Source organism: Mugil cephalus, chromosome 21 (genome assembly GCF_022458985.1).
Source record: "Mugil cephalus isolate CIBA_MC_2020 chromosome 21, CIBA_Mcephalus_1.1, whole genome shotgun sequence".
Lineage (NCBI taxonomy): Eukaryota > Metazoa > Chordata > Actinopteri > Mugiliformes > Mugilidae > Mugil > Mugil cephalus.
Genome location: NC_061790.1, coordinates 19500268 through 19519632, shown reverse-complemented (window position 1 = coordinate 19519632; position 19365 = coordinate 19500268). Strand labels below are relative to the sequence as shown.

General features: G+C 41.7%; 1 protein-coding gene across 2 annotated transcripts in view; it reads right to left on the bottom strand.

Moving 5' to 3' along the window:
* bach2b (BTB and CNC homology 1, basic leucine zipper transcription factor 2b) overlaps positions 1–19365 on the bottom strand; it is an 81043-nt gene that overhangs the window by 27582 nt on the left and 34096 nt on the right. The window contains exon 1 of one of the 2 annotated variants that reach the window (XM_047573214.1): positions 8077–8256. The exons of the other annotated variant lie outside the window; for it this stretch is intronic. The gene's annotated coding sequence lies outside the window, so the exon portion shown is untranslated. Of the gene's footprint in view, positions 1–8076; positions 8257–19365 lie in introns of those variants that run through there. 2 annotated transcript variants of the gene reach the window in all.

Genomic DNA, 19365 nt, shown 5'->3' with positions numbered 1-19365 from the left:
CAGATATCCCGCACATTTCCACTCGACACAACATGCGACACAAAGCAGAGGAAACAAAGGCCATCTAAAGCCAGTCGCGACTCATGAAAAGAAGGAAGAGTGAGTCCAAGTGTGCTGTATTTTCTTCTCAAGAGGTTGACATGTGTTTGTAATCGAGGAAGAACTCAATGTTAAGGTATGCTGAGCAGCATGAAAATATCATCCAAGGGAGGGCAGGAATATAAGGAGGGCTTCTTTACTCTCTGGAAGGGAACCTGCATGACAGCACAGAGGCTGACTCTGAGGAATTAAGATGAAAACAACTGGAGAAATGTTAAATATGTGCTTCAGAAGAAAAAACAGACAAAATGGAAAACTTCAAGCCAACCTCAAAATAAAGGCACAGTCTCAGCATTAACCCACTAGGGGTCCCCGGTTGACCCCGTCTTGTATTCCAATTCAGCGGCTGTTTCACTAACATAATACACCACGTCCACTAATAACAGAAATAGTAAAAAATCAGTATGACAATCTGTGAGATTAACGTGTAGCTCTGTATGCTAGGCTAAGCTAACCACGTTTTTATTCCAGTGCATTCAAAACACGGTTGTTCCAAACACTTTCAAAAACATTGACATTGCTATCTCTGGGCGGCTACCCACTCCAATTACATGTCCTATGTTTACGTCAGTAATAAATAAGTAAAATGTGCCAGTACAGTAAGTCAGTGTAACTCCACACTAAAACCCCAGAAGCTCAGCTCTGGGAACGTAACGTCACGTGCGCCTTTTGGAACAGTTTTCCTGCCAAACGTTCCATTCTGCTCACCCGGCCCTGTGATGACAGACACAGAGCTATCTACGCTCACACGCTCACACTAAAACCACGCAAACACATTCACGACTCGCTCAAAGGGCCTCTGTATTAGACGATAACCTGTGCCAAGGAATCTCTCTGCTAAATGTGGGCATGTGCTTCGAAAACAGAAATACATTTTTGTCATCTGCTGACTATACACCACATAGTTGGAAGCGATTCTGGCAAGATATGTTAAGGTAAGTTAGGTACGCTCAACAGGAGCAGATTTCTGCTTTTGATCCTGCTATTTCTCTGAGTAAAACCAAGATGAATGCCTTGGCACGAGGTGACTTTGTCCTTTTGTCCTAGTTTTGCAAAGTGCTCCAAATTAGATTTCCCCAGAAAAGTTCTTGTCAGTGTTTTTTTTTTTTTTCGGCCTGAGTTATCAGACAAACGGAGGGGTCTTGATGAAGTGATTACACAGAGAAATGCCCTCATTCTGCACAGAACCATTTCGATTAAATCTATCCTAACTCTGAGCGGCATGTAACTGTGCACTGTAACTTTTACGTGATTCTTAAATAAAAACCTGCTTGGTGTTTGGATTTTTTATATTTACAAAGGGGAAATTACAATGTCCTAGAGGTAATAGTCACCGTGTAGGTAAACCAAAGAAAGTCCCATTGACTCAAAGGTTTAGCGTCCAAGAAAACGAGAAAGTATAGCCAACATCTCAGCGATTATTGCCTACACAGACTTCGTGCAGGGTATGTGTGGTGCTCCCCATCATCCGGGTTTTGCAGGGCCGGTGTATCTGGTATCCCCAATAATCAGGATTTGAGAAAGTGTGGCATGGTGTGAGAATGGTGAGAGCTGTTACTAGTCCAAGCATGAGAGTGTAGATTTGAAAACAGAAGTCTGCGTAAATGGAAAAGGACAGGGCAGAAAATGCAGCAAAGGAGAGCCCGCTGCACTGAAACTGATCTGCTCAGACTTTTAACATTAGCAGATTAGCAGAGGTCTTCAAGTTTTTGGAAGGTTTCCTCATTCCTCTGCACAGACTGGATGCGTAAATCTCTTTGGTTTCTCCAGTGAAACGGAAGTGTCAGAAGCTGCATTTTATGCATGCCACCATGAATCTTTCCACTCTATATTGCTGCCTTTTGTTCTTAATGATAATATTTCCACCTCGTCAGCCGAGCGCTACACCTACTGGCTGTTGTTAGAGGATCAAATGGGAACCAGTTCAGCTTACAATAGCCTCAAACTTAGAGAGTGGTAAATTACACATATGAAAACACCTCATGCAATGCAGGTTTTGATCCAATAGATTAAAAGTATTGAAAAAGTTCTGACAAAATAAAGTGGGAACAGGAATAGCACAATGCAACAGTACTAGCATGTCTCTTGAGACACAACAATCAGAAAAAAAAAGAAAAATAGAAGAAAGTGCTGGGACATGTTTGACCCAGATGTATATACAATTTAATACTGACACTACCTCTACTTCTGTTTGTCAGACAAATAAATGAATTATAAATGTAAATGTGCTGTATTTGCTATTTGCTAGATTATAGCAGATAAACTGTCAGCCTGAATTAAAGTCAGTGTATGTTGAAATAGACAAGCCAGTGCAAGCTAAAGTTCACAAACCAGGCGCTAATCATTTATCACAGTCGTTATTATGCTTTAGCGGTCCACATACATAAGCAACAGTTGATGTATATTGAATATAGTGGCTGTGTTTTGGGCAGTGTTTCCATCTGGTGATTTAATGTTGCTCTCACCCAGCTGAGACCGGTCTCAAAAACATTCTCTTCACAAAAGCTTAAATTTGCAATCTTCTACTGGAAAACAAAAGAAAAGGCACTGGTGCGGAGTTCACTGGGGAGTCATAACCATAAGCCAACTGTGGTGTAACTGTTGTAGCTGAGGATGTGGCTTGTCACCTTTAAATCTAAATGGCAGCACCTTCTCTAAGCCAGGTGCTAGAGATAAAATATCGTAATGACCTAAAGATCCTAATTCAAAGCATGAAGAAAATCAGAACTATCTACTAACTAACTACTTTTGTCCAATCAGGTGCGAGAAGCAGTCGTCTGAGGAAAAGATAGCGTTTGTCAATCGCGCCCTCATCTACTAGAAATGACGTCAGACACAAGCAAATTCTTACTGAGCACAGACCACAGTGAGGGAAGTGAAAGCTGTGACCTGGCTTTGCAAGAATACTTTGCGTTAAAGTCCTTTGTAGATTGAGTTGTTTACATGGGACAGAGCTGTAGTCTACAGCTCCAACACACGGTGTGGTGAAGAGGCTGCTGTTAAACAATCACATCAGTCCAGACTGTGGTTCTGGCTGGTCCAGCTGTTGTATAGTTTGCTTATATCCACTAAACATTTCTCTGTTGGTTTCCCAAGATAATGACCTGTCTTCCAAGAATAATGTTTCCAGATGCGGCTGTGAGGTTGAGAGCAATCTAAACATGCTATTTCTACCCTGGAATGAACATTTGCTTCATTTGAACATCAGACGGCTTGTTGCAGTGGGAGGAAAGTGCAAGGATGACACAAATGCAACGCACACGCACGCACACAGACACACATACACAGGCTTAAACACTTTCAGACGCACACATGCACGCCACAAAATAGCAGGTTGTGGCAAAATTCTGATTAGAAGTGCTGATGGATGCAATTTCTTTTTTTTTTTTTTTTTACTTGCATGGTCAGTTGTTGAGAGCAGCTCTTTCTACAGTGCTAGTAATAGCAATTCTGCCAACCATCTCGGCCAGTTTCTAACATTCTCACGTAGACTGCAGATCAAATGCACCAGCGCCAGTCAGAGAGAGATGACTTCAGGGCTATTGACGGCTGATCCTGGAGGAAGCCTGCACATATGTGGGAGGCTGATGAAGCTGATATCATTCCCATTACAGCAATAACAGCTTGTGTGCACAGCGGCTACATAATACTGTACTGCGCACGAGACAAAGCAGGAGGAGAAGAAGAAGCTGGAGGTAACATCCTGTACTCAGCGCTGACTGTATCTGCGGCCTCCTAACTTTCTACCCAGGTGGACTCTATTCAAGCCATCTATTCAAATGTGGTGCAGTACTCTGAAGAGTTTTTTTCTGTCTCAAAAGGATGTTCTTATGTATTTGCTTACTTCCCATGAGAACAATGAAAACATACTATTAATGGAGCTACAGTCCCAAAATGACAATCCTTATATTGCTTTTCCCCCAGGATTTTAAGTCCAAACTCTTAAACGCCTTCAGATGTTTAATTGTGAATTAGAATCATATCATAAATATCGATTAAATGCACATTTTATTCAATGGTAAGAGCAAGCCCTTATATTTGAGAAGCTGGGAGATGTTTTCTTTTTGTTTTCAGCAGGTCCTCAGGGTTACTCGTGTGTCATTTCCTCACACCACATCCTTTCCTCTTCTTTCTCCAGTCAGCAGGTCAAAGGTATCTCTGATTATTACCATGGCGACGCAGCTAAGAAGTCCTCAGGGCTAGGTGAGACACATTTAGCCCTTCCGTTAGACATTCTTTATGTTCTGTATCGTATGACGCGGTTTTGCTATGGAGACGTTAAGTGGGAGGGGTGGGAGGGGTGGGTGGTGATGTGTAACAGTGTGCCATAACATGCTCTGTGATGTGTGTCCGCTCTCTCTCTTTCTCTCTCTGTCTTTTTCTCTCATCAGACTACTGTGCAGGGTGTGTGGAGGGAAGGTGGGGCTGTGTCATGATGGAATGAAATACATAAGAGCCCCTAGTGGCAGAGGCGTGATTACTCCTGTCATATATATATATATAAACAGAATCGGAAAAGTTTCATACACTTAAAGTAAGCTTTTCCCACCATATATATCGAAACCAATACTGACAGCTAGTATGAAGCCAAATAGATATTGAGAAGGTGCTGAATATATGTGTGGACCACTTTGGAACTGCAGAAGAAAGCCTTGAATATCTAAGCAGGAAGAAAATGGCCAGAACAACCTTGGCCACTATGGATAAAACACACTGTCTGTTCCCATGGCCAGGTCAGTGTGAACAAGCAGCTTCATTACACTAAACGTACACAAATGTCTAAGAAATGCTGTGATGTAAACGTATGACTTAATGTTGATGGTCGCTAGGGCTATCCTTAATTAAGCTGTTTTCTCTTCATCAGTCATTGAAATACGGGTACATCTGACTGGGTATTCATTCATTCCTAAAAATAAAGTAGTGCCTCGTACTGTATGTGCTCATAATACTTCAGAATAGAGCAGAATGAGGCCCACAGCAATATTTCCAACATCCTTGAATTATTGGAATTACTTTTTTTTTTTTAATGGAACATCTACTTCAAATGATTGTGACAAAATGCATATGCACACTGTGGTTTCTTGCAATAAACAAGATCAGGCTCAACGGCTGGTGCTGCAGTCAAAGTAATAACATCGTCCACTGAGAAACTAACGTGAACACTGTGCCACTGTGCACAATAAGGGGAGGACTCCAACCAGATGACTGTAATTACACCGAGGATGAACATGGCTTTAATTGGAATGATCAAATTAGGCCAGACGAATGCCCTAGGAGCTGTACAGAGCTGCAAATGTAAACATGGGTGATGATGATGATGATGATGATGATGATGATGATGGTAAATGGAACCGCTCACCCTGGGTTTATATTACCGTGCAAAGCTCAAATGAAAACCACCTTCAGTTTTGTATCAATGTTTCTATCAAAAGACAAGAAAAAAACACTCTGATGCACCATCTAATGTTTTCCAATACAATACAGAGATTATTTTTTATGGGTAGAGGTTTCACTTCCTCAAATGTAACTACTTCCCCATAGCCTCAGATTAGTTTTCGTGTCGGTGCGTGTGACAGCACATCGGCCCATCTGACTGTTTGAGTCAAATCAAGACATGCTGCTGTAATATCAGACAGAGGGAGCTTCAATCACTCGTTCATACCCAGACATATAGAGGTTGGGTCCTGTAACACTCAAAAAGCTGGCCTCTTAATCATTACTCTACGGGAGAAACTGCACAGATCATCAGGAATGTTTCATTACAAACACCAAATGAGGCAGTGAGATTTGATTAAACTGGGATTGCTCTGATCTGTCTGCGCTGTAATAAAAAATGTTAATCAGGATAGCTGGTTTCAAAAGTCTACCTGGCTATTATACAGTTACAGCCCTGAATCTGTTGCTGCTCGAGTGTGTGCTTGTCTATGTGTTGACACAGCTCGCTGACCTCTGTGGCTTATGACACCATTGCAAAACCCAAATGTAACCATTAAATGTGCACTGTCATCAAGACTAAGGAAGGGGCTGTTTTTTTTTCTTTTTTTCTTACTTAGAAAGAAATGTCTCTAATGTTATTTGTAATTACTCAATGTGTTTTTTGTCTGCAACTGTTGTATACTATACGCTGAATACTATGAAGGTATCCCCTTACCTAACAGAATTTAGCCATTACTGTTGAATCAGGAGGGCCCATTCTTAGTATGAGGAAGGAAGACTGGTGTATCATAGCATTGCACCAAGCAAACTGTAACTTGGGAAGTAACTGAGCAACACATTCCAAATCTGAAGTTACTTCCCACCTCTGAGAAAGAGCATAGCATTCATTTTAATATAAACTGCTTCTTTGTTTCAGTTAAGCAACTCACAGAGCATCATCCCAGGTAAATTCCCCCCTTTAAGATTGCAAGATAAGATCAAAGCCAAGCAGTTTGGGGGGGTTTCCACTTAGACCACAGAAAGTTCATGAACATCCACGTTTAAGGCTCGTCATTCCACACTGTATCGATAAGAAGCTTAACAGCTCTTTCAGAAGGTCACTGGGTTAGCAGATATCGATCCTAATATATGCGAGACAGACACATCTGAGATGAGACATGGTGACATGCTCACCAGGTCCTGCTGACCGACACACTGAAGGATAGCGGAAGTGCAGTCACATGATTTTTAGCAATTCTTCATCACATCAACATTGAGATATCCAGATTTGCTTTCAGCGATTCAAAAGCAGATAGAGCCTTATGGAATGCACATCCTAAGACTCTGTTCTTTAAAAACAAACCCAAAAGACTGACCCATCAAAATTTCTGTACGTACATTTAATATTCTAGGGGAAAACCTGACATGAAATACACAGTGATCTCAGGATGTGGCTGGACTCATTATGCTCATGTCCATCCGCAAATAGATTGAGTGCTTTTTGCTCTAGATAGAAATCAATACTGTCTCCTTGGTCTTCTGTTGGGGAGAACTGATTCAACAAAGCAGCAATACCTGAATAAGAAAGCTTAACAAAGACAAGATATTTCTGCATCATCTAGGCTGAAGGAATACCGTCCATGGGCTTAATTTAGATGTTTTGGAAGAAGCTGTCCTGGAATCCCTTCATGTGACGTATCCAGCAATAGTCTAGGTCTTGTGAGATCAGCAGGCTGGCGTTAACCTGGTTGGGGTGAGCTGCTGAGGTGCGTAAAATCTTGAGGTGCTACTGCGACTGGCATTGACAAATGGGACTAGCTTATACCACGAGTGAGCAAGTGCCTGTCTGTGAGGTTGAGCACAAACCTGCATCTATCTGCTGCTGGCCTAATTAACACCAGCGCTTCTTCGTCACACAGCCCCTGAAAGGTCCATACACTGACCTCAGCCACATGAATCAATACTCCAACCACTGACAAGATTTACCTTTGAAAAGAAACAATTAGCGTGAGGATCAAGCTGCAGGGAGACCACCAAAGACAGCTGGATTACACACTAAGAAACTCATTACCAGCACAGACAACATTTGCATATAAAAATAAGTTGAGGCCGATGTGTTCAACCTCATGAAAAAATATCAAAAGAAACAGAGAAGCCTGAAGGAAAACCTTTCCCGCTACAATGACTGAAAAGAGACTGGTTGACTCTCCTAACCTGGCGTTTGAGGGCTATTTCTAAAACTGGTTTTCAAAACCTGGCTGACATTGCGGTGTCATATCACACAACACTCAAGAAGCTATTTATGGATGAATATTGCTGACTAATCACTCTTGAAGAACCTGCTGACAAAATGAAGACAAACAACAAAGAACACCCCACAAGACATGCCTGCCATCAAGAAATAATTAACAAGAAAATGTAGTCCACTGCCTGATTTTCACTGTTGCACAGAAGCACCGTTTACTTTTTATTTTTGTAAAATTACCTTTGCATTACATAGAAAGCCACAGAAATAGAAGACTGTGAAAGAGAACGCTGTGAAATGTTGCTAGTTGGCATTACCTCAGAAAGGCATCAACGGTGATCCAGTCATCTTGTTATTCCAGTCTTTGCTCTGACAACTTTCTAATGCCTCACGCTGTACACTACAGACAGCATCTGAGCCTATCAGTGTCTGTGGGTGGTGAGTATGACTGAGCAAGTGAGGTATGTGTTTGTGTGTGTGATAACTGTGTATGTGTTTGTGTGATGGCATGCCAGAGTATTTTTGGGTCCTGCCTGCTTAAATGCAGCTTGCATGAATCATGACTTCCCACATAGTAGGTCAGTGAGGAGGGTGAGTCATATTGCTGTCTTATATGGTAACGGGCTGCACATGTGATAGAAACACTGGGGTTATCTATAGACCGAGCTCAAATGTCTGAGACATGGCTTCTTTGTCTCAGCGCTGCCCTGGTCTTCACATGATGCCAAGCCTCATTTTCTCCTTGTTTAATCCCGTCTTTTATACATGTGAATTAGGTGTTCACTTGCGAACTCTCTGCCCCACATTTTGCTGTGACTATACTATGACTCAGACCCACTTTGGTTTTCGTGTGACATTGCTTCAGCTTTAAATGGAGTACCACATTACTGCACAATGAGTACAGCAGTCGCCACAAAGAACAAATATGTCTATGACAGAATCTAGAAAGAATAGCAGCTGCTTATTGCATTTCCTACCGCACGCTTGATATTCGCACTGACAATGACAAGGTACACCTGCAAGCACAACAATCTGTTTGTCTGAACCTCTTCCTGTGCAATTGGCTGAATCAACAAGAAAACAAGTTTGCAGACAACTCAATTTGTGACTACTGACAACCACCTCAACATGGAATGGCACAAGAGGGAAAGCGGCCTTTGAGGGATTGGATTAGGTTGTGTTTTCTAACAGCAGCATCGAGAAGGAGCCGATCTTGTGCTAATTAGGCCAGTGATTGGCAGGAGAAGGGGCTTCTAGTATGAGTGCGCCCAGCACCGGATTATGTGCTGCATTATTAATGGGGGCCTAGTGGAAGCGGATGGAGTGCAGATTTTGGGGGGGGGTTTCATTTGAAACGATAAATTTGGTGCCTGCATGAGACAAAGACTCAACCGTCAATTTCAAAGAGCTCACACTCAGAGCCCTCGTGGAAAAAAAAAGACAAGTGGAAAGTCTCCCCACAGGAAAGAGTTGATACAGAGGCAACATCGCCCACGTCAAAACCTTCAAAAGCCACGTCTGTATGCATGCATGTGTGTGGGTGTGTGTGTGTGTGCGCATGTGTGATTGCGTGTGTATGTGTGAGTGGGCAGGAGGGTACAAGTCTGTTGATATGGCAAAAAAAATAAATAAAAGCATTCACACGTTGCTCTTTATTCACATGTGACATCTCAGGTTATAAGAATACACATCAAGTGTTGTCTAACTTGGGTTCCAGGTCAGATGACCCGCAGAGGTTACACAGAGTAAGGGAGCTAATTTGGGAAGTGATGTTAGGGTGAAAATATATGTACAAGCACAGACACACACATGCTCACTTACATCTTCTATCTTTGTGAGGACCTCCCATTAACATAATGCCATAACCGTCTCATCTAAGTCCCTAACTCTAACTGTAACCTTTGACCTAAACCAGACCTTAACAGATTTAAAACCTCAAATGACATGATGGTCCCCCAGCACTAGTATTCCATGACAAATTGGCTCCAACGACTTGATAAAAATAACAGGCATGCACACACATAAACACACACACATGGCCAAAAACTTTCCTTTTAAATTACACAAGCTCTGACATGCAGTGTGTCTGCTGTGTGAATAACCGGCTAGTGTAGGCTAGCAGCTTTGGTTTGGGTTGAGGTTTGGAAATTGAAGTACCCCATGAAATTATGTTAAAACGCAATAAGACTCAAGATTGAATCTTTATCTGTGTAAAAAGGAATTAGATCTTAAGGCAACTCAAAACACTCAGACATGCGAAGATTCTTTTGCACCAAATGTTATTTCTACTATAAATATTACAACAGGTGGTGCTAGGAGTCATAGAAATGTTTTTGACTGAAAGGAGAATGTGTGCACAATATGTTGTACACTGAGCACACTGTGCAAGCGAATGCTTGTTCAGACTGTTTGTAATTTCCTTTTAGTTGCTGTTTTACTTATTTGTTTGATATAGTAAAACAGAATCTGAGTCTTGGAAACAACACCCAATATCCACATCCTGACACAGACACAGGCGTTGCTTAGAAAAGACGTTCTCACTAGTTATTTTCCTGTTTCTCTTTTTAAAGATGTTACAATCACACGGATGAACTGAGCCGTATCTATGACAACAGAAGCATCTCCAAATGCCTGGAGAGACAGCACAATTAAACACGGCCAAAAGTTCAATAAAATAGCAAGTCGGTGAACCTTTTCTTCCTCTGAAATACTGCACAGGCATCCTCTGAGATCTATTACTTGCACTGAATCGCAACATTGCCAATCTCAGAGTCAGACAGCTGAGACTAATAAGTGTATGCTATGCACACTGTGTATGTGTAGCAAAGAGTGTAAAGGATTCTTAGTGGCAACAGGTCCCTGTCTCTAAATAACATGCTGTCAGGGCGTTGAGTGGTAACATATTGTGATATTTGTACGCAACCACTGTACCTGCTCCAACTTCTCCTCGTGTAATCTCTCTCGTCTGAAAGTACATTTTTCTCACTCTTCATACACTGCATGTATCTGTGGTTTCTGTAACCACTGTGCTCATTTCACAGTATTTGGCGAAGCCAGCTGTCTGAATCATCTGCAAGAGTCTGCAGGTTTCATACAAAGCAATCATTAGTCAGCAGATTTCACTGATTTGAATACAGGGACCTCCAAACACGTTTGGAAAACTGCTGCTGTGGAATGAGCCGAATCAGAATTGTAGTCATTGTTCTTCATTCAACGTGCACTTCTCCAGTTAACACACGGACAAGGGTAAAACCCCACCAGAAAACACAGCTCACGAACACATAGATGATATCTCGTGTGAAGCACCATCATAGGTCAATCAGTGCTGTCAAAGTACATCAAGATGGGTCCTAACTGCCTCAGAAGTGCGAGGGCACACAATGAAAGGTTACAGTTTCAAGTGTGCGTAGATGTGACACAGAGTGCGGTTTAGTGGCTTTTGGGCAACAGTCTCGATGACTCAACCTGAGAAGAGAAAGCAGAGCTTAATGATTAGACCCCATCGCACATCCGAGCATCACAAGTCACAGTGGAAATATTTGCAGGGAGGAGGAGCTGTATCACCAACCAGCGTCAGATGTTTGAGGCATTGTTTGGTTTTGATCACTCAGTTACAACTGTGAACAAAATGAGATATTGGCAAGATTGGGTCATAAGTAGACATCTGAGTACAGTGCATTTTAGATGGAAAGATAGATGGATGGTGATTGAGCTGTCATGTTTATGATCACGTCAGACTTTACACCACATTATGAGAATACATAGTCTGAGCAGAAAACATGACATAAAATTTGAATTCATTTATTCAGTAATATTTGCCGAAACCAAAGTTATCCGTGTCCTGACATATATACTTCCAGTGAATAATTTCTACCAAGGAAACATCATATAAGACTTGTTTACAAATAGAGAACTTATTCATATGGTTAAAATCAGTCACTTGAGGCTCCATATGAGCAAAACCGATGATCTCATGGGAAAAATATGCTTTGTGAGGTCACATCATGTTTTCATCCATACCAACATAACCATCCTTGATTCCAACTTTTATTATTTCAGGAAGCCCATCTATGGGAGCTCTGCTGCATGATAGAAGGTTGCTAGGTTTGAACAATAGACTGTATAAAGACGGATGGTAGAAAAGCTCCTCAAATGTAAAGCCAAAGCAAGTACAGCTCCCCCTGGTGACTGACTGCAGTATAGGTCATAAACTCCACCCGCCATCATGTTAGTGAATGGGACTAACTAATCCAAACACTAAATTACACATCAATTACACATTTTCAATGATGGTTTCTTTCATATTAGGCAGTTAATATAATACTGATGTAGACCCAAGCGTGCATTTTTCTGAGACATGTCATTTTAGTTAGCTAGTTGGTGTTACTGAAACAGGATGTGACAGAATGTGCCATGCCAACCGCTTCATGATGCGGTCTCATAGGACCATCAGAGTTGAGAAAAAATAAATTAACAAATAACTCAGCATTTCCTGCTGGTGGAGGTAGAGCAGTGCGTAGTATTAATTTAAAGAAAATACGAGTGATCGGGTGGTCGGGTCCTCGATGACGCAATTCCACTCTCGGACCATACTGATCATACTGGCTCCAAATTCGCAAGATGGGACTGCCCGTATTCCCAGAAAAATAGCATCAGTTCGTCAAGTGAAAGGAAGCGAGGGTGGGTTATTTATATTTATATGAAGTCTGTGGTTTGAACGCATGACACCTGAATCACAGAACGATCTCTCAAAAACTGAATGATGGAAACGTTTAATAACAATTCATCTGTAAGTGTAAATCGTCTTAAGTAGTGAATACCGTGCCAAAATCAAATTTAAAAATCAGTGTTGCTTAAACAGGCCTCAAAAATCCTCTGCCTTACATAAAACCTCTCCTCTGCTACGTTTCCAAATTATACAGTATGTGGCTGTTTAGGTGGTGGACACTGGTCAAATAATTCAGACTCTTGGCTCTGGAGAGATCAATATTTATCTCTGGGTTTATTGATTTCTGCTTAATTAAAATACTGAAATCTAACAGTGAGTTCAAAAGCAAGCAGGTGTTTTTGTCACACTAACCCTGCACAACCTGAAAACGGTACACCACTGACACAAGTGGTATACTGTCAATGCAATTGTTCAGAAAAAGTGTGATTGATTTTTCCATCACGGCTGGGAATGACTAATCCAATAATCAGATAAAATCAAAAGCACTATATCTATAGGCAACACACAGCAAAATCAGGCTATGTGTTTTCACACATTGATCTTCTGGTGTGATGGTGCCTATACATGCGTCATACTGTATATACATACCTTTTTGTCTAGTTTCATCCGATTTAACAGAGTGACTTTGCAGCTTATGAGAGCAGATAAGCCTGTGCTGCCATTTGTTAGAGTCATTATGGCAGCAAGCTGCAATGCAGACTAATGAATATGATTCCAACCTGAATACTCATATCTCCATCTGTCAACACCTCCTTATAGAGATAAACACCCAATCCTGCACTTAAGGAGAATCTCTTGACACGACAGAAGCCACTGAACATTCAGTTGCTTTTCTGCATGTGAAATTCCCATTTTAAGAGAAAACCTGAAAACGGCAGCTGAGGGAAAGTTTTGTGCTCTGTTGAATTCACCAGCCAATCGAGGGGGAATTATTGTTACTCATATGCAAATGGTTTATTTTCAGTGTAAGTGGGTCAGATTTGGAACCAAATGCTCACCTCTCTCATTAAACGAGCCATAGGAGCTGGTGGAGAACAAATGTATTTCCCCAGAAGCTTCCATTCCATTTATTCTTTGTTTAAGAGCAAAACTAACTTCTTATTCCTTCTTAAACTCAGTCCATAATATAAGTGAGGCAACAAAACAACTTCGTCAGTCAGTTGTTTAGGCTTAGGCTTCATTACTGATTTAAAGTCATTTTCTTGCCACATCAGACCTCCTCATGCCATTTTAAATAAAATTTTCTGTGATTTTCAGACTTTCTCATTCTCTCTCTCACCCTGAAACCAGACTTGCGGAGGAGGCCAGCTTTCCCCTCAGACCAGCCCCATGAAACCTCTGGGGAAAAAACGCAGACGCAGGCTGCTGCTATTTGCAGATGAGAGGTGGCACCGGCTGAACTGACACGCTGGACGATGGTCTGTGGGAAGGACATTGGCTTTTCTAGTGGCTTTTCCAGTTCTTGGAAGGCATGATTGATGCACATCTCCTCTCGAGCATCTTAATCGTTTTAGCTCGTCTGTGGCCGTGCAGCTGCCACACAGTGGCTATGGTCTGCAAGAAGGCCGGTCTTGAGCTCTAAACAGGGCTAAATAGCCCTTTTTTTTATCATGCCGCTGTTTCCTGACCTGGGTCAGCCACTCTGCACACCACAAATTACTCCCTGAAATGCTGGCAGACATGGCTGTGGAGAAATTGCCATTTGTTTGTTTATAGTGTAGACTGCGCACTAAGTCCCCTATCGTAAGAGTTTATTTTTAGCTGCCTAATCCTTCAATGGATTTATAATAGCCCAGACTGGCCAGACGACAAAAATAAACATATAAAGCTTCACGTATACTGGGTTTATGTCTGATCTGTCATTATTTTTACCCTTTACATTTGCATTATGAAAAAAAAAAAAATTTTTTTTTTTGGGGTGATATTCTTTATATAGATCTTAGCCTTGCTGTGGAACATTAGAGCATTCCTGGAGCTCATTATGCAGAATCACTATCAGAGGGACTTTAGCAGCTAGTGTGAAAAACAACAGGTTTGTCATAAAGAGAGTTCTTTCATATGGACATGTCTCACACCCAGCCAAGCCCCAGACATGCTGCCCTGCTACGCATTTTCTGCACAGCTAATCTGCTGACGTGGGTGGGGACAAACACGCTTTTATCCAGAACAAACTCTTCTGACCATCTAGAATGCTGCAGACATTAACATTTAGAGGGTGGGCCGCGCCTCAACCTCTTGCCCTTTAATAGCTTTAAAGCATCACACTGGGACCTGGGACATATTTTCATATCATTATGCCTCATTCAATCTTGCTTTGGCTGGGCGCCCTGTTCCAAGCCAATGGACACTGCACAGCAAAACATGTGCTACAGGTTGTTTTCCACATATTTATAAGTAGGGAATGGTATTTTTTTCTCCTAATTGTGAACTTATCTATGGCATAACAGTAGTAAACTCATAGGCAAAATGAAGTTTTACATCTTCAAACCACATACCTGTGTGAACAACACTTTTTGTGTTTGGGCTAGTGCTCAGGAAAAGCAATGAGAAGGGAGGGAAATTCATTAGTTTAAAATTTCTTTTGTAGTCAATCTGGAAAAACTGTTTTTTAGATTTTATGAATATGACATGTTTAACTTTAAATTGACTACACAGTTAATCACAGCTTCTTTTATGAATCACTCTGAATGACAGTCAGAGCAGTTGAAATGGATTACATACACCACTGCATTTGGAATTCAAACGAATACATCTGTATTCCCATCCCATCACTAGCATGGAAATCAGCCCAACTTCCACCGCCCTCTAAATTTGTGCAGCAGAATGTTATGGAGCTGCTCTACTGGGGACCGTTATATTATACACCAGCAAAGATCGGCCAGGCCAGTCAAATCTAAAGACTAACGTCGACGTAGTCATGCAGGTCATCTGAGCATTATGGCATTGGAAACCAACAAAAAGGCTTTGATTGCTTGTAGAGCTATCTACTCTACTATCTACTACTATATGCGTGCAGAGGCATTTTTTGTCATACTGGCTACACCAGTCTACTCAATTCAGTAACTGCTAGGACTCAAATTTGACCTTTTGGATCCTTGAGCAGATGCCAAGAACGGAGAGGTTAGTTAACATAGCGGTATTAGTACTAATACTTACTAATAAGAAGGATGAAGGAAAACCATAATAGGACTTAGCTTTATGACACCAGAATGACCCTTTAATGGCTAAAGCAAGATACACACCTATTGGCACTCAATGCGCTTTACAGTCACAACGTCACGTTTACCAGCTCTTTCACAGAGGCACACACATTCACACACCAGTGGTGAACACGGGGAGCAACTCAAGGTTCAGCTTCGACGAGAATATGTTTTTATCACATTCTGACATCAATTAGCACACACTGAGTATGTCCTAATCTATTATCCAGTAGTAGAGGGTCACCATTTATATCTATTGAGAGGAAACACGGCATCCAGCAGGTTAGAACCCAGAATGATTGAAACTTACAATATTTAGTTTTCTAGTCTACATGTGCAGGAACCATTCTTACGATTTGTATGTGTACTGGAAAGCAGCTGACACAACCCTGGCTCTCAACACCAACCAACCATCAGACTAAATTCAACATAGAACAATCATAGAGAACAAGGTTTGAGGCACAAAAATTCTGTGAATCTGGGTCCATGTATCTCGTGAGCAGATACCTGGACCCAGCTGATGTCCAGAGAACCCTGTGGAAGGTTAACGTCCAGAAAGCAGCAGGCCCAGGCAACATACCAGGAAAGGTACTCAAGGAATGTGCTGACCAGCTGGCTGAGGTTCTCACAGACATTTTCAACACCTCGCTGCACCAGGCTGCGGTACCATCCTGTTCAAGACTCCTTAAATCATGCCCGTAACCAAAAACAACACAACTCCTCCCTCAATGATTATTGCCCAGTAGCATTCACACCCCCTGGAACCCTTGTAAAGAGGGCCCAGCAGCATTTGCACTTTCTGCTCCGGATGAGGAGAGTCCACCTACCGCTCCCTCTCTCACCACTTTCCACAGAGGCACTATAGAGCATACTGACCAGCTGCATCTCTGTCTGGTCAGGGGCTTGTAGTGCTTCTGACTGGAAGTCCCTACAGAGGGTGGTGAGCACAGCGGAGAAAATCATCAGAAATTCACATCCTCCCATCCTGGACATTGTAAAGAAACGCTGTCTGACAAGGGCTCAAAACATCATCACAGACACCTCCCACCCCCACCATGGATTGTTGTCACCGCTGCCCTCTGGAAGGAGGCTCCACAGCCTAGAAGAACAGCCAGACTCAACATCTTTTGGCAGTCTTGAGTTGAGTTGAGTTGCTTGGTTGTGTTACCTGGAGGATATTAACAAGAACAAGTGTGTCTCAAGCTTAATGAATTTCCTGACTTTTGACCTTTGAGTATGGGCTTTTATAGTAAACATTGCGTCGACATATTCTATGCAAACTGACGCATTTATGCAGCTGACATCACATATGATGACGACCAGTCTTTGCAGCCTTTTATTCAACTCTAACCAGTCGACCCTCCATCTATGCAAACTACTACTCATGACCCAGTTCCCAGTGCATGGACCTAGTTTCCTGCGCAATACGTTTTAATGTAAAGCAAATCATCGACCCACAGCTCAATAACCCAGTGAAAACCTATGCCTGCCCCAGCCACTGTATAGATGTCATTGAGTTTAACCCCTGGATTAACAATAAAAATATCTTTTCAAGGACCCTACAGGATGGTAGTAAATTTGTTCATAATCATTTTATAAACTTAATGTTTGGACAGCTGCATTTTCCACAAATTCTGTGAAAATGACGTATAAAAATGACTTTTTTTCACACTTCTGCATAAAGTATAAAGACAAGTGGGAGTGTCTGTTCAAAAAGAAAGTGACATTATAGAGCAGGATTAGGGTTGTTTTGCTTTTCCTTTTCTCTTTGTCTAGTGAAACTGGGTGTACCTAGGTTACATAACCTTTGCTTCAGCTGCGTTTAAGTGACTATATTTCAACAGTTTGTTTAGCAGGATATACTGAATCAGGATTAGTAGAAACTGAAATTCCCCCCAGGGGTTAATAAAGCTTTTTGTGTTTCGTCTGTATTCCATATACATTGCAGTTTTTTTCTGAAAACTAAAGTCACTGTCAAAGGCACAAAATAGCCTGCATAGACAATTTCATCACAAAACCGCGACAAGTAACTGTCATGCAAACGTCTTAAAATCCATTTCATTTCAGCCGCTCTAGTCCATTAAACATATAAACTATGAAGCAGCACTGAAACTGTGACAACTCCACATTCCTTAGGTGAGATTTGAGGTGGTATCTAAGGTATTTCAGTACCTGCGCACATGCTTCGGCAAGAGCAGAGTTTACTAGCTGCTGCCTCAGCGGTGCGCTGGTCTTCACATGCCTCATTTGGTGAACTCTTCCCATTGCGCAGGACTTGTAAAAACCCAAGCCCAGACTTCACCTGTCAGGGCAACGCAGTGAGTCATGGTCTACTCAACAGACTCTACTGACAGGAGGTTGCTTGAGGGAAGAGGTAATGTAAGCCACAACGACTGCACAACTATCTCTTCAAAAGTACACGTTCTTTTCTAGTTTTTCGCTTTTCATTTTCTTTTGCTCTAGGAAGTGATAATCAATAGCAATGCAAGCATGAAGTATCACTTAATGGTGTTTTACAAGCTGACTTATTCTGAACTCTTTCACATCCTGTGTGACTGTTGTAATCTCATACTGTTGCTCGGGCTCGTCACAACAAACGCTGCACCGAGGTGATTGGAAGTGGAAGTGATGAGGGTGCGGGGGGGAAAGGGCCAAAGAGGGGCCTCGTAAACAGCTCACAAAGCACCAGGGTTGCTGCAGGACATGCTTCCCCTTCCATTCTTACAAAAAAAAAAAACAAACACACACAAACACAGCACTGATGGGAGGTGGAAGCATAAGTGTGGGTGGTGGTGTTGTGTGGGGGGGAGTTGCAACAGAAATAGAGCGTTGCAGGGCCACACACGTTTATGCACCAGTGTGAGATGTCCACGGCACACTGCAGCAAACAGCCTGCTTAGCTGCACTGTTTCCAATACAAATCAACTTGTTTCAAGAACTTTTTTGAAAAAACAGAATATCACAAATGTTGCTCTTTCCCTGGAGGATTATTTGTACTTTGGAAGTCCAAAAATACGACATCAGACTGAGCAAATAAGTAAAATGGTTAATAAATGTTGACAAAGGTGCAAGTCAAACGCTAAAAAGTCATCCATGCCTTATGGGTTCAGGTTGATTAATACATACATAAATGTGTGACTTTCACACAATCCATAAACAAATTCATATTTTATGAGTTATATTTCCGATTGCTCAAATGAATAATTCAGGAAATAAACCACACGTGCAGTGATTTCTCAACAACCACACTGATGGGATCAACTATCTCAGAACACCACTTCTGTCTGTAACACAGTAAGAATCTGTATGTACCGTACTTGAACTAGTCTGACATATGTGAGGACACAAAATAAATGCCTTAGCCCTTTAACAGAATTTCCTCACCGTCATGACTCTGAACTGAAATTTGTCTCCACGCAAATATAAGAACACACACACACACACACACTGAAAAAAAAGACAGATTTTTTTCTTTTTCACCCTGTGCCTCTGAGTCATAATATGAGGGAGGAAGCCAGGAATGAGTCAGAAAATGTTCCACAAGCATAATAGTACATTTCAGGGCTGCATGAATGACTTTCAGGGACTGTTTGTCTCTTGAAACAATAAATTACTCCCGTCTGTTGTCTAGTGGCATTTCTTTCTGCAATAAAACTGCTCTGGACAAACAGTGATGG